This window comes from Bombina bombina, chromosome 4, assembly GCF_027579735.1.
Source record: "Bombina bombina isolate aBomBom1 chromosome 4, aBomBom1.pri, whole genome shotgun sequence".
NCBI lineage: Eukaryota > Metazoa > Chordata > Amphibia > Anura > Bombinatoridae > Bombina > Bombina bombina.
This window is the reverse complement of record NC_069502.1, coordinates 769,648,200-769,664,531: the sequence shown is the minus strand read 5'-3', so window position 1 is coordinate 769,664,531 and position 16,332 is coordinate 769,648,200. Positions and strand designations below refer to the sequence as shown.

Below are 16,332 nucleotides of genomic sequence, written 5' to 3'. Positions count from 1 at the left end.
ACCAGGGCTCTGTGGGAGATTGGGATTTCTTATTGAATATTTTCTACCGTTCAAAAACAGACACATATATCGCTAGGAGGGATCAGGTGTTTGCCTTTAAAAGAGGAACTGCTCCCCTGAAAGAAGAACAAGATTTACACAACATTGCAAAGACTATTTTGAGAAAATGGTTCTCTTTAAGTCTCGTTAGAAAAATTAAGCAAATAAAGGTATATACAAGTAAATACATTAATCTCACCACTATGGACTTCAGTCAAGATGTAAAGAGTTTCAAATGTTAAAGGGACATGAAGCCCACATTTTTTCTTTCATGATTTAGATAGTACATAAAATTGTACACAACTTTCCAATTTACTACAATTATCAAATTTTCTTTGTTTTCTTGATTTCCTTTGTTGAAAAGCAGGGAGGTGAGCTCAGCCTAGCATCATAGGCATTCACCCCTGACCCAATCCCATCATTGAAATCACGCAATCACATGACCGATTGCGTGATTTACATTTTTACTTGTTTGTTTACATCAGACCTTTGTTATGATGTAGACAAATAAATCCGGTCAGGAAAAGGTTAAAAAGCTTTGTAAATGTTTTTATTTAATTTTTAAAAATCTTTCTTTTTTGTTACATCTTATTGGGTACAGTTATTCATGAGGTCCTGCACATACCAACAGGGGTGAAACAACCATTGGTGCAGCCCAAGAGCTGGAGCGGGCCCATAACAGACAGTCATAGGTGTGTGCAGAATGTGCACAATCCTAATGCAGGGGAGCCTTTTATTAGTGCAGGTTATAGGTCTGTCTACCCATCTATCTGTCAATCTATCTATCTATGTATTTATCTATCTATCCTCAAAATCATTATACAGAGCAGAATGTATATTAAAACAAATCTTGCACCAGGGCCCTCTGTTGAGTAGGTCTGCTACAGCATATCAACCAATCACTGGGCAGCATGTATTCCACTGAATGCACATTATAGCCTCTCTGAGTGGAGTGGGGACGCTACAATGTTCATTTCCAGAAAAGCAAGAAAAATTAATAAATATATACATAATTAAACATTTTTGAGGGCTTAATATTTTTAGTTTAATTTTCCTTTGAAGTCAGTTCTGGAACAGTAATGCTGTTTCATGTCAGGTCCTAACATGACCAGTGAATGGTGGCTACACAAATATGCTACCCACACCGTTTGGCTCAGTGGTTGTGCTCAGCTCTTAATACCAAAATGCATTGTAGGTCCAGAGGTGAGTTTAGCTATGTTTTTAACCGCTTTGGAGGGTCAACCAATATTGTTAAATTTAATATAATTTATAACATCTGAAACTCAAAATCTGTGCCTGCTTTAAGAACCAGCAGGCCACCTTTATCCATTTTATAAGCTTTTTACAGCAAGACATAACTACAAATGAAACCGCACTGATTAGAAAAATGCAAGTCGTAAACAGCCTTGAGACAAGGGGCAGTCTGCAGTTGATTAGATACAAGATTATCACAGAGGTACAAAGTTTATTAATATAACTGTGTTGGTTATGCAAAACTGGGTAATAAAGGGATTATTTATCTTTTTAAAGTGATATGAAACCCAAATGTAGCCACCAATCAGCAAGCGCTGCGCTACCCAGGGTTCTGAACCAAATTTGGGACGTCTATTTATCTTAAATTCCAGCTTTTTCAAATACAGATACCAAGAGAAGGAAGAAAAATTGATAATAGGAGTAAATTAAAAAGTTGCTTAAAATTGCATGCTCTATCTGAATCATTAACTACAAAACATTTCAGTTTTGGAATAGACTGTCCCTTTAAATGCATAGTTCTATTCAAGCGAAGTGATACTGCAATAATAACAAGTTATACTAAATTGAAGTTTAACAATAAAACTATTTTTGGAATTCCGGTATATAATTCAGTATGAATATGGTGGTCTAGCAGTAACTATTGGGTTAACTATATCGAATTTTTTTCGCAGTACCTATATTATTCTGGGTATTAGTTCACTAAAGCCTGTGATAGCTCTCCGTGAAAGTGCTCGTTTTAGGGATAATGTTTTTTCTTCAGGGAGATTTACAGCTGAGCTCCATGCAATTGAAGCCGTGAATGTAACAGTTACTGAAATGAACACTAAGTGGCGCTGTGATATTACTCAGAATCAGCAGCTCGGGCAGTAAAGGAAGTGAGTATTTTATGGGAGGCACCTTGTTAATCTCGGTAAGGAATTCCTGTATTATAACCGGTGAATTCAGTGCGGAATTGAGTTTTGGGGGATTTTGCTTTGTTTAAAACCCGTACTGAAGCTGATTCCCAACAAGAATAAACAGCAGTAAAGGTAAGATAACTGTACCCATTGTAATTGTGTTATACTATATACAGAAATTTAGAAAATAAAATTAGTTTCATATTATTGTGATCTAGATATCAAATTGTGGAAATCAGATTAAGTCAGTTTAGTAGACAAATACAGATCTTAAAAGTGTAATTTGTTCTTCAAACTGTTTTGTATTCACTAACACTATTTTAGACCAAACCTACCTGCGAATAAAGTCAGATCTTGCACTGTTTACACACTGGGTAGAACAATCTGTTAGCAACAATGTTTGTCTTGTAGCAGTGGGAGATTATTCTGCAAACGTCTGAACAAAAACATTTTTTATGTTGTATCAAAAGTTGTCTTTCTTCATTAGTTGACATTTAAATTAATTTGCTGTATGTTTCCATAGATATTTTATTTGAGAAATTAAATTGTTTAGGATAGCTAGTAGTTCTGTTTTTTTTGTTTTGAAATAAAAAAGAACATTTTTTGTAAAATTTACTTTGTGTTTTGTTTGTTATTGAGCAACAATAAAAATGTTTGTTTTTTTGTTTTGTTTTTCTAGAAATTGTGCTCATAGTATTGCTAGTTCCAATCAATATGTAGAGTTGGGAGATGCTTGAAATCAGTGTATATAAAGGTAGTCTCATATATATATATATATATATATATATATATATATATATATATATATATATATATATATATATATATATATATAGTAATAATTCAATCTGTATTTGTGTAATATCGCTGCCACATATGTCCTACCCTAAATAATATATAGACTAAATCATTTGTGATAGCCAGTACTTTTGAGTTAAAAAAAAAGAAGTTATTTATAAAATATAGTTTTTATTGATTGAGCAGCACTGAGTTGATATTATTATTATTATTATTAGTAGTAGTAATAATAATAATATAAATTTTATATATATATATATATATATATATTAGAGTACTGTATAATATTGCTACCACAATTGTCCTGTTTTACACAGTAATTAGAAGTAACATTAAAATGCTCTGTTTCTTTAGAATTTTTTTTATTTTTAACAAATTTCTTTCTTCTATATATTCCAGTCATTTAAAAGGGTTGAACACACTGTGTTGCTTGAGATGAATAAAGGACTTTTGGAGCATTACTTATGTACATAATTGCTGATTCATGTAGCCACAGATTTGTCATTTTAGGGAATTTGCATTGCATAAGACAAAATACAATGTTCCAGTTTCTGATATATCTTACATAACTGTAAAAGTCAGTGTTGTACTATTGAAATCTAAACTTTCAATATTGTAATTACATTTTACCTTTTACTATTAATCCCTTTGCTGCCACAATTTTTAGAGAAAAACTTTTCCAAGGTCCCACAGAATTTTTAGTATTTTTGCTATCACTCCATTTAAACAGAGCTTTTTTTTTTTACCTATGGAAATTTTTTTTTTTTTTATAAAGTAGACAACTCATGGTATTGATCTATGCCCATTTCGGTATATTTGATGGCCCTATTTGGCTAACAAATAATATGATATATTTTTTAAAAAAATATTGTAACCTTTTTCCCAAACTTTGTGTTTCTCAGGCTAATTGTTTACACACAACTTCTGCAGTCATAAGACAAATGGTTGTTAAAGCTTCTCTGGGGTCCACTTTGTCCAGAAACAACAGGCATGAGGCTTTGCCATTGTTTTTTGGCAATTAGAAGTAGCTGAGCACCACACTTCTGAAATTCCTGACGGTGAAGGGGTTAATCGGCTTGTAAGGTTATTTGCTGTAGTGTAGGGATTACCCTCCTACCTGATCCCTCCCAAACATCTCTCCCCCCCCCCCACCACCAGCACTGGTCACCACCATCTTAGGTACTAGCAAACAGTCTAACAGTATGCAGTTTAGGGTTTTTTATTTATTATTATTATTATTATTATTATATATATATATATATATATATATATATATATATATATATTTTTTTTTTTAAATTTCTGTAGTATTGGAATCCCTGATCCCCCCCCCCCCAAACAGCTCTCTAACCTTCCCCACCTCCTGCTGCTCCCTGCTATCTTTGTTACAGGCAGCCAGTCTGCTAGTTATAAATTGTTAATTTTATTTTATATATATATATATATATATATATATATTTATTTTTATTTTATTTTCTGTAGTGCTGGGTCCCACCTCTCCCTCTTCAACCAATATTTTTTTTGTAGTGTAAGGACCCATCCCTCCCTCTCCTTTTCAAAGCATTTTCTGTAGTGTAGGGAACTCTGTCCCTCCCTTTTTAAAGTGCAGAGTATGTAATATGAGACTTTAATCCTTTTCACTGCTAAGCGTTTTTTGACCCCAGTGCTGAGTCAGTTTTGAGCTTTTTTGCTACCTACATTTAAATCCTATTGTTAGTCAAATTTCAGTGAGTGAACCACACAAATTATCTATTGATTTTTTTTCAGCAGGCCCAAGGGTAGCCATGTGTGAAATAGGGGCCCACGTGGTCTTTTGGGGGTTAAAATAGATTAGAGACGCCCCATTGTGCAGTACATAAATAAAATCACCTTTTTCTTGCAAGGTGTTCACTGTTGCCACAGTGATCCCCTGAATATACAGAAAAAAATAATACATTATTTTTTTTTTTTTTTAAGAGAACTACTAAAAAATGACCTTCGAACTATGAAAAATATGCCCAGGCGCCAACAATGAGGAGGCTAAGGTTATATATATGAGTAAACTCTGTTGTGTGCTACAAATATGTGGTAAAAGTGTTAAAACAATTTATTGTACATAAAACATATAGGAGACGATAAAATGCAATGTTTCATAAAAACACAATATTACATGTGCATGGATCCACGCTAATAAAATATATATGAATAAAATCTGGAGAGCATAAACACATAGGAGAAGTAATCTCGTTAGAGATAATATAACATGTAAATGTGGGTGATACAGATACAATTCAATGACAATAAAAATAATTCAATGACAATAAAAATATTTCAATTGACAATGTTGAATAAAAGTGTAAAAATATAAAAATATAAAAGTATAAAAATGTGACGGTGATCCAATGTCCAAAAAAAGGAATGTGACAGTGTTCCAGTGTGAAATGTTCCAAAAATCAAAAGAATCAGTGTAAATCCTGTGTTGAAAATGCAAAGGAAGAAAAAATATGACAAAATAAGTGAAAAATATGTCAATCCTTAGTTCACTGAGGAACTGAGAGAAAATAAAATACGTGAAAAAAAGTCAGAAATGGATGTAAAGTGGAATCCCTGTGTACAGTGTTGTCCTTGTCTCTTATTATGTGATGTCCTTATGGAGCCAGGGGGTCCCTGCCCCAGTGGATAATATAAAAAAAGATGCTGAGTGCGAAGGTTTCAGCAGATTTATCAAAATAAAAGTAAAAATAAGATGGTGAAGAAAAAGTGTTGTAAAAAATGTGTTTTAAAATTCAAAAATAGAAACCTGTGGGATAGAAATAATACACAATGTGTAAAACAATTTCAAATATGTACTCCTATTGAAAAAATGCTTACCAGGTCTACGCGTTTCGGCCTTTTCCTAGGCCTTTATCAAGACTTGATAAAGGCCTAGGAAAAGGCCGAAACGCGTAGACCTGGTAAGCATTTTTTCAATAGGAGTACATATTTGAAATTGTTTTACACATTGTGTATTATTTCTATCCCACAGGTTTCTATTTTTGAATTTTAAAACACATTTTTTACAACACTTTTTCTTCACCATCTTATTTTTACTTTTATTTTGATAAATCTGCTGAAACCTTCGCACTCAGCATCTTTTTTTATATTATCCACTGGGGCAGGGACCCCCTGGCTCCATAAGGACATCACATAATAAGAGACAAGGACAACACTGTACACAGGGATTCCACTTTACATTCATTTCTGACTTTTTTTCACGTATTTTATTTTCTCTCAGTTCCTCAGTGAACTAAGGATTGACATATTTTTCACTTATTTTGTCATATTTTTTCTTCCTTTGCATTTTCAACACAGGATTTACACTGATTCTTTTCATTTTTGGAACATTTCACACTGGAACACTGTCACATTCCTTTTTTTGGACATTGGATCACCGTCACATTTTTATACTTTTATATTTTTATATTGTTACACTTTTATTCAACATTGTCAATTGAAATATTTTTATTGTCATTGAATTATTTTTATTGTCATTGAATTGTATTTTTTATTGTCATTGAATTGTATCTGTATCACCCACATTTACATGTTATATTATCTCTAACGAGATTACTTCTCCTATGTGTTTATGCTCTCAAGATTTTATTCATATATATTTTATTAGCGTGGATCCATGCACATGTAATATTGTGTTTTTATGAAACATTGCATTTTATCGTCTCCTATATGTTTTATCTACAATAAATTGTTTTAACACTTTTACCACATATTTGTAGCACACGACAGAGTTTACTCATATATATAACCTTAACCTCCTCATTGTTGGCGCCTGGGCATATTTTTCATAGTTCTATTTTTATAGGTGGGAGCTAGGTACCACCGCCTCAGGCTCAAAAGGTTTCAGTTGGCGCTGGGATATACCACCACATCCCTATCTTAAAAAATGACCTTCATCAGGAGTCTCTAGACATATCAGATTTTTTTTAATTCATCATAATAATGTCCCTTTCTCTTTCAAATGAAGGGTCTTTGAGGTTTATAGCTGCTAAGAGAGCTTAGATTGAAGGATTTGAAGAACCTCCCCCATCCAGCTCCATTGCAGCTACAGTAAGCTTACTGGTTCTGCCCCCCCCCCCCCCCGTGACATCACCACTTATGTATGTGGTGACGTCCCTGGTGTTCCCATAAGTGCCGCCCACTAGGCCACTAACGATCCTCGGCCTGTAGTGCGGGGGATTGCCAAAAACATTTGATCAGCAATCCCCATGCATGACAAAAAGGGCTCATCACCCACCTACAGGTAGCGATGCATATGACGAGAATAGCTCGTCATGCCTAAATGAAGTGGTTAATAAATGCAATAAGCCCAAAACTTAAGTGTGCTTAAAGACAGTTAACTCAAAAAATTGTATTGTTTAAAAAGATAGATAATCCCTTCATTACCCATTCCCCAGTTTTGCATACCCAACACTGTTATATTTAATACACTTTTTACCTTGTATCTAAGCCATTTCTGACTGCCCCCTGATCACACGTCTTTTTATTTATTATCTATTGGCTTGCATTTTATCCAATTAGTGCAGTGTCTGCCACAACCCACAGGCTTGAGTACAATGTTATCTATATGGCTCACATGAACTAACACTCTCCTGTTGTGAAAAGCTAATAAAAAAAAAGCATGTGATAAGAGGCTGTCTGTAGTGGTTTAGAAACAGGCAGAAATTTAGAGGTTTAAAGGTTATAAAGTATATTAGTATAACAATGTAGGTTGTGCAAAGCTGGGGAATGGGTAGTAAAGGCGTTATTTATCTTTAAAACAATAACAATTTTGGTGTTGACTGTCCCTTTAATTATCAGTTTTGCCAATGCAAAACTGAATCTTTGATATGGTAAAATTCTATTCCAAGAAATGCTCATGAACTCTTTATTGACAGTCCATAAGTTTATTTATTTATTTTTGCAATTTTTATAACACTGTTAATGGGCCATTATAGTGGTGGTTGTGGGGGGAAATACAGGCTTTTATTTGTTAGAGCATGTAATTTTATCACTATCGACCCTGCAATGCTATGTGTATAACCAAGCAAAGGGGTTAATGCATAGATTGAGGACTGCTTGTCCCGAGTGGGGAAAATGTTGCAGATCCAATCATCAGCACTAGCTGTACAACCTAGCTGTGACTAGAGCTGCGACTAGGGCTGCAGATTGGATCGGCATCACTTTCTGAGATATTTTAAAGGGACAGTCAAGTCCAAAAAAAACTTTCATGATTCAAATAGGGCATGTAATATTAAACAACTTTCCAATTTACTTTTATCACCTATTTTGCTTTGTTCTCTTAGTATTCTTAGTTGAAAGCTAAACCTAGGAAGTTCATATGCTAATTTCTTAGACCTTGAAGGCTGCCTCTAATCTAAATGCATTTTGACAGTTTTTCACCACTAGAGGTTGTTAGTTCATGTGTTTCATATAGATAACATTGAGCTCATGCACGTGAATTTACTGAGGAGTGAGCACTGATTGGCTAAAATGCAAGTCTGTCAAAAAAACTGAAATAAGGGGGCAGTCTGCAGAGGCTTAGATACAGGGTAATCACAGAGGTAAAACGTGTATTATTATAACTGTGTTGGTTATGCAAAACTGGGGAATGGATAATTAAGGGATTATCTATCTTTTAAAACAACACCAATTCTGGTGTTGACTGTCCCTTTAACTATGTGCAGTGTCGATAGTGATAAAATTGCTTGCTTTAACGAACGAGAGCATATAATTTTATCACTAATGGTAATTTAAGAATAGTAATTAATTGTGTTACCAATCCAGGGGCCGCATGCAGGTCTAAGACACTTGCTTCCAGTTTACCTTCCTCTTCTGTTAGAGGGACAGTTTACACCAATTTTTATATAACTTAATGTAATAGACACTACTATAAAGAAGAATTTGCACAGATCCTGATCTAAAAATCCAGTATAAAACCCTTTTAAAAGCTTACTTAGAAGGGGGCAGAGCCAGCTCTGATACTGAACGGTCACATGCTACCATGGCTCCGGCTATATTCTACAATTAAATATATATCCCACCGTTCAGTTAACTTGGGCAATTAATATGTCTAATGACCCATAGAACTGGAATAAGTAGTCCAGAGATTGAATGACACTAGCAAGTGAAGAAAACCCTTATTGTTTTACGGAGCTTTGCACTGAGACTGCCGAGGAGCAGCCATATTCCAGCCCATGTGGAGACAGAATGTTGGAGCTACCAAATCGTGAGAACAGACTACTGGATCTGTTAAGCAACAAGTTTCTGGAGTTTGAGCACGGGGTAATCTTAGTTCTTACTACATGTGTGATAGCCCTGCGCTGGCAGTTTGGAGAAGTGGGGCACGGATGCGGGATCTGAATCAAGATTATCCTGGGAGGATCGAGGTAGCTGAGACCAATGGACCCCTAGCCGCTATGGAGGTTGAGGTTACAAATACTGGGTTTGTTGAATGTCCAGAGAGTATACTGTCTTTTGATGACCCAGCCACGCGGCTCGATGGTGAAGAGGCGCTGCCATGCAGAACATGCTGACAAGATACCAAAAGTACCTACCTGGTACAAAGAACCTGATGTGCCTGTAGAGCTCTGGAATGCCCTGATTGTGTGGGAGACACCTGCCTCAAGAGCGGCTAAATATAGAACCAGGAGAGGTAACCCTGCTGCTGAGTCTGGCCTGATCCTACAGGAAACATCTGATGCACTCCGGCCTTTTGCAGCGGCTCCAGTAATATATTTGGCGTCTTCTCCAGTTGCAGATTTTCCCCTGTATAGTATGGAATGCATCTGCCTTACCTTTATAGGCGAACATGGATGATCCCCACAATTGAGTTATCAGCCTTTACACCGGACTATTATGCAACTGGGACTGACCTTTCTAAACGTTCCTATTGAATGTGGCAAATCCGGAATCGGGTAATGCATATCTTATTGACTGCTGACAGATTGGAATTGGAATTTAGGTTCCGGTCTTGGCTGCGCTTCTGGTAGTCCCACAATAACTTGTAGGGTTCACTGATAGCGATGGATAGTTCTTCCCCACTTATAAGTTATATATTTTACTAATATACCGTTTATCTTACTCTTTTTGTTTAACTATATGTTATAAGCCAGAACTGGCTATATATATATGATATAGACTTCAGCTGCAAAATGTTTTGTGTGACATGAAAATAGTAAGAAGATTTCATTTTCTAAAGTCGGATAGGGGTATAGCACCGTTCTATAGGACTATAGATTTTACAAATCCTTAATTATACAGATTTTACAGTTTATCTCCATATTACTTGTAGGTTAAGATCTGTTTCGTGAAGAATGCTTATGGTTTTATAGCCTTCCACTGGCCACTCCTATTTCCCAGCATATTCCATGCTGTTTATTATATCCAGTCTATGCAGATTAAACTACAATATGATAACCTTGAGTGCATAAATATAAACCTTAACATATGTGTTAAGACTCCATCCATAAAGGGACATGAAACCCAAATTCTTTCATGATTCAGATAGAGAATACAATTTTAAACAACTTTCTAATTTACTCCTATTATCTAATTTGTTTCAATCTCATGGTATCATTTGTTGAAGGAGCTGCAATGCACTAATGGTTTCTAACTGAACATATGGGTGAGCCAATCACAATCAATATATATGCAGCCACCAGTCAACAGCTAGGACCTAGGTTCTCTGCTGCTCCTGAGCTTGCCTAGATAAACCTTTTAGCAAAGGATAACAAGAGAAGGAAGCAAATTAAATAATAGAAGTAAATTGGAAAGTTGTTTAAAATTGTATCCTCTATCTGAATCATGAAAGAAAGAAAAATTTTGGGTTTCATATCCCTTTATATATATATATATATATATATATATATATATATATATATATATATATATATCCGTTTATTCCCCCCCCCCCCCATAGTTTACTGGTTAAACTGAAGGAAAATGTATACAAATTTTACATCCCCAAATTTACCATATATTTGTTTCACCATAGCAGCCACTGATAAACCCTCCCCTATTCTCTAAATCAAACCTGATTTTGATAATACCAGGTTTTTCATATAAGTTTCTAACGTCCACTTGAATAGCATGTATGAACACATTCTGTTTACCTATTAACTATATTCCTCTTGAACATTAATATCTCAATGTCAGTGCTTGTAACTGGTTTAAGTATGTTCTGAAGGCAACTCTCTATAGTACAACTAATGCTTTTTGGCTAATTACTTGTTACATGGATGTCAATGTCTTGTATATCTTTTTAGTATGTGAAAGAACATGTTCCTTATTATATGTCTTTATAAACCTCAATAAAAATATATATAAAAAAAAAAATACTTACTTAGAAGCTCCAAGTTTATCCCTGTTGATGAGGTTCAGATGGGACACCCAGTGAGAGGGGCTGGAAGCAGACACTCTCCTACTCCCCCCTTCCCTGCATAGGAAAATACAGATTAGACAAACAGTAGACTGTAAACTAGCGTATACATATGACACTTTCAGGCTTGTTTAGGAGTCTGAAAATCAGCACAATGTTATAAAAAAAAAAAAAGCAAAACTATACACTGTTACAAAAAAATATCAGATGGGCTATATAAATAGATAATCTACAAAACATTTATGCAAAGAAAAAGCTCTCATACAGGAGTGGGTACCGTACATTCACATCCCAAGCCACTTACAAAACAGCAGGCAACTGTATTCACAATCAGTGATTCATGTAGTTAACCACCCCCCTGTAGTCTGGGTGCAAATCCCTAATAGGAGAAATAACACAAAAATAACAAACAACCATAATAGTCAGCATTCACTTGGATGTACATAGCTAGGTTAACAATAACTTTGTGTGATTTATCCTATTGGGCTCCGCCCACTCAATTACTCTCAATTGTTGCTATTTTTAGAGGTGTTTTGCTGATTTTAGATTAGTTGTAAGGCTCCTCCCTAGAGAAATGCATTGGAGAGCAATATTACAGTTCCAGATTTACATTATGTCCCCCAGCCAAAGGCGGGCAAGAGTGAATTAGGCAGTTGTTTTTATTGTTGGATGAATTTATTTAATGGTATTTATGGCAGCAACATTGGTCTATTTTATCGTTTCATATTATTTTATTATTATTCTTTATTTATAAAGCGCCAACAGATTCTGCAGCGCTGCCCATGGGTACAAGGATAACAGTACAATGGAGAAACAGTACGACAAAATTTTACAGAAAAAACAGGGGGAATTGAGGGCCCTATTCCCGTGGGAACTTACAATCTAGATGGGTAGGATGGGAAACAGGAGGAGGTCAAAAGTTTCATAGACGATTTGATTTTTATTTGGACTGGTAAAGTGAGTGATATTGAGGATTTTGTGACATATCTTAATGACAACCCTTGGGGCCTCGGGTTTACTTTTGAGTTTAATTAAAACACAATCAACTATTTGGATGTAACCTTAATAACCAATGAGAAAAGCACTTTTACACGAGAAAAGTAATCATCTGAGAAAAGTACCGTACTCTTACTATTGCTAAGGGTCAGTTCATAAGAACCAAAATAAATTGTTCTAATGAGGAGGACTACATACTTCAGAGTTCTGACCTTATATCTAGGCTAAGAGAGAGAGGCTATAGTCAGGAAGTGGTCCTCAAGGCTAAACAGAGGTAGACCTTTATTGATAGGGCACTCCTTCTGAGAGATAGCAATAGGCCCAGGCACAGGGCCACTGAACAAAGAGAGCTATCTCCCCATTACCTTTTGTGATCCAATATTCCTCAGACTATGAGGATGTCCGCAGGATAATTCGTAGACATATCCCCATGTTGTCAGCTGATGACAAACTACAGGAAGTAACCAAACAGGGTTGTCGCTCTCCTACAGAAGGGGGTGTCACCTTAGGGAATGTTATCTCCGCCAGTGAACTACGTACAAACACTACTGAGGGTGCATGGTTTGAGACCAAGGGCATGCACAGGTGTGGGTATGGCCCCTGCATACCCTGCAGCTTTATCAATAGGGGTGACCATTTTGAGAACTCCGAAACTGGCAAAAGGTACACAGTTAAAAACTATTTCAATTGCAGGAGTAAGAAGGTGGTATACCTGATTTGGTGTACCTGCAACAGTAAGAACAATACCCTGAAGTGGATGGTAATTGAAAGGGTCAAACTATCTACCTGTGGAGGTGACATTGTCAAACTACTCCATAAGAGGGAGGCATTCTGGATATTTACCCTTTCAATTACCATCAATTACCACCAAAAGTCTTATATTTATAAAATTATAGAAAAAAACTATTTTTTAAAATCATTTGGGGGGAAAAGTCATTTTCAGTTTCGGTCTAGAATTTTCATTTCGGTGCATCCTTTCTTTAGATTAAGCTGCAAATATCATCCTGCACCCTTTTTATATCATGCAGCAGTAACAGTAAAAAGGTTATTTTAAAATGACATGTTTCTGGTCACTTTAAAATGGCTACCAATCTGATCTGGGCTGCATTAAAGGCATCACTAGTTAAAAAAGACTCACTGATTGGCTTCAACAGACTGTCAATGCTATTCAGCAAAGTGCATAGATGCAGCCCAGATTGTGATGTCATCAGTGGGCAGAGCTTGGCAGCTATTTCAAAGTAACTAGAAACAATAGTCATTTTAAAATAACTTTCTTTTTTACTGTTACTGCTGACAGTAGATGACTAATATGTAGAGTGTCCCTTTAATAAAGGAGTCCAGTGTAAACCTAAATGTGATCCAATTAAGAAAAAAAACTGCAAATAAGACTCACACTTAAAGGGACAGTCTAGTCAAAATTAAACTTTCATTATTCAGATAGGACATGTAATTTTAATCAACTTTCCAATTTACTTTTATAATCACATTTGCTTTTTTCTCTTGGTATTCTTAGTTTAAACTAAACCTAGGTAGGCTCATATGCTAATTTCTAAGCCCTTGAGGGCTGCCTCTTATCACATGCTTTTTAAATCTCTTTTCAACACAAAGAGACAGAAAGTACTCGTGGGCCATATAGATAACACTGTGTTCAGGCACAATAAGTTATTTAACCCCTTAATGACCACAGCACTTTTCCATTTTCTGTCTGTTTGGGACCAAGGCTATTTTTACATTTTTGCGGTGTTTGTGTTTAGCTGTAATTTTCCTCTTGCTCATTTACTGTACCCACACATATTATATACCGTTTTTCTCGCCATTAAATGGACTTTCTAAAGATACCATTATTTTCATCATATCTTATAATTTACTATAAAAAAAATTATAAAATATGAGGAAAAATGGAAAAAAACACACTTTTTCTAACTTTGACCCCAAAAATCTGTTACACATCTACGACCACCAAAAAACACCCATGCTAAATAGTTTCTTAATTTTGTCCTGAGTTTAGAAATACCCAATGTTTACATCTTCTTTGCTTTTTTTGCAAGTTATAGGGCAATAAGTACAAGTAGCACTTTGCTATTTCCAAACCATTATTTTTCAAAATTAGCGCTAATTACATTAGAACACTGATATCTTTCAGGAATCGCTGAATATCCCTTGACATGTATATATTTTTTTTTTAGTAGACATCCCAAAGTATTGATCTAGGCCAATTTTGGTATATTTCATGCCACCATTTCACCGCCAAATGCGATCAAATACAAAAAATCGTTCACTTTTTCACAAATTTTTTCACAAACTTTCGGTGTCTCACTGAAATTATTTACAAACAGCTTGTGCAATTATGGCATAAATGGTTGTAAATTCTTCTCTGGGATCCCCTTTGTTCAGAAATAGCAGACATATATAGCTTTGGCGTTGCTTTTTGGTAATTAGAAGGTCGCTAAATGCCACTGCGCACCACACGTGTATTATGCCCAGCAGTTAAGGGGTTAATTAGAGAGCTTTTTGGGTTAATTTTAGCTTTAGTGTAGTAGACAACCCCAAGTATTGATCTAGGCCAATTTTGGTATATTTCATGCCACCATTTCACCGCCAAATGCGATCAAATAAAAAAAAACGTTAAATTTTTCACAATTTTAGGTTTCTCACTAAAATGATTTACAAACAGCTTGTGCAATTATGGCACAAATGGTTGTAAATGCTTCTCTGGGATCCCCTTTGTTCAGAAATAGCAGCCATATATGGCTTTGGCATTGCTTTTTGGTAATTAGAAGGCCACTAAATGCCGCTGCGCACCACACGTGTATTATGCCCAGCAGTGCAGGGGTTAATTGGGGAGCTTGTATGGTTAATTTTAGCTTTAGTATAGTGTAGTACACAACCCAAAGTATTGATCTAGGCCCATTTTGGTATATTTCATGCCACCATTTTACCGCCAAATGCGATCAAATTAAAAAAAAAAAAGTTAAATTTTTCACAATTTTAGGTTTCTCACTGAAAACATTTACAAACAGTTTGTGCAATTATGGTACAAATGGTTGTAAATGCTTCTCTGGGATCTCCTTTGTTCAGAAATAGCAGACATATATGACTTTGGCGTTGCTTTCTGGTAATTAGAAGACCGCTAAATGCTGCTGCGCCTCACACGTGTATTATGGCTAGCAGTGAAGGGGTTAATTAGGGAGTTTGTAGGGAGCTTGCAGGGTTAATTTTAGCTTTAGTGTAGAGATCAGCCTCCCACCTGACACATCCCACCCCCTGATCCCTCCCAAACAGCTCCCTTCCCTCCCCCACCCCACAATTGTCCCCGCCATCTTAAGTACTGGCAGAAAGTCTGCCAGTACTAAAATAAAAGTACTAAAATAATTTATTTTATTTTTTTAGCATATTTACATATGCTACTGTGTAGGATCCCCCCCTTAGCCCCCAACCTCCCTGATCCCCCCCCAAAACCGCTCTCTAACCCTCCCCTCTGCCTTATTGGGGGCCATCTTGGGTACTGGCAGCTGTCTGCCAGTACCCAGTTTGCAAAAAAATATGTTTTATTTTATTTTTTACCCGGTTTTTCTGTAGTGTAGCTTCCCCCTCCCCACAGCCCAACACCCACCACCTAACTGATTTATTTTTTTCGTTTGATTTATTTATTTTATGCAATTTTTTTTATCATTTTCCTACAATTTTTTTCTGTAGTGTAGCGGTTCCCACCCGCTCCCTCCCCGTGCACGCGCCCGCCCCCGCCCTCCCGTGCACGTGCGCGCGTCAGTGCGCGCCCCCTGGCCTCCCCGCCCACGATCCCGCCCCCCTCCACATCACGAAGGGCCATCGATGGCCGCCTCCCGGTCCGGCTCCCACCCACCAACGCTATAAGCCACCGATCTCCGGTGCAGAGAGGGCCACAGAGTGGCTCTCTCTGCACCGGATGGCTTAAAACGGTTATTGCAGGATGCCTCC

The 16,332-nt window shown here is 36.2% G+C and overlaps 1 protein-coding gene across 1 annotated transcript in view; it reads left to right on the top strand.

The window, feature by feature from the left end:
• The first annotated feature begins 2,187 nt into the window (after window positions 1-2,187).
• Window positions 2,188-16,332, top strand: part of LOC128656928 (ribonuclease T2) — a 104,052-nt gene continuing 89,907 nt past the window's right edge. Inside the window, exon 1 of the mRNA XM_053711102.1 lies at window positions 2,188-2,321. The gene's annotated coding sequence lies outside the window, so the exon portion shown is untranslated. The remainder of the gene's footprint in view (window positions 2,322-16,332) is intronic.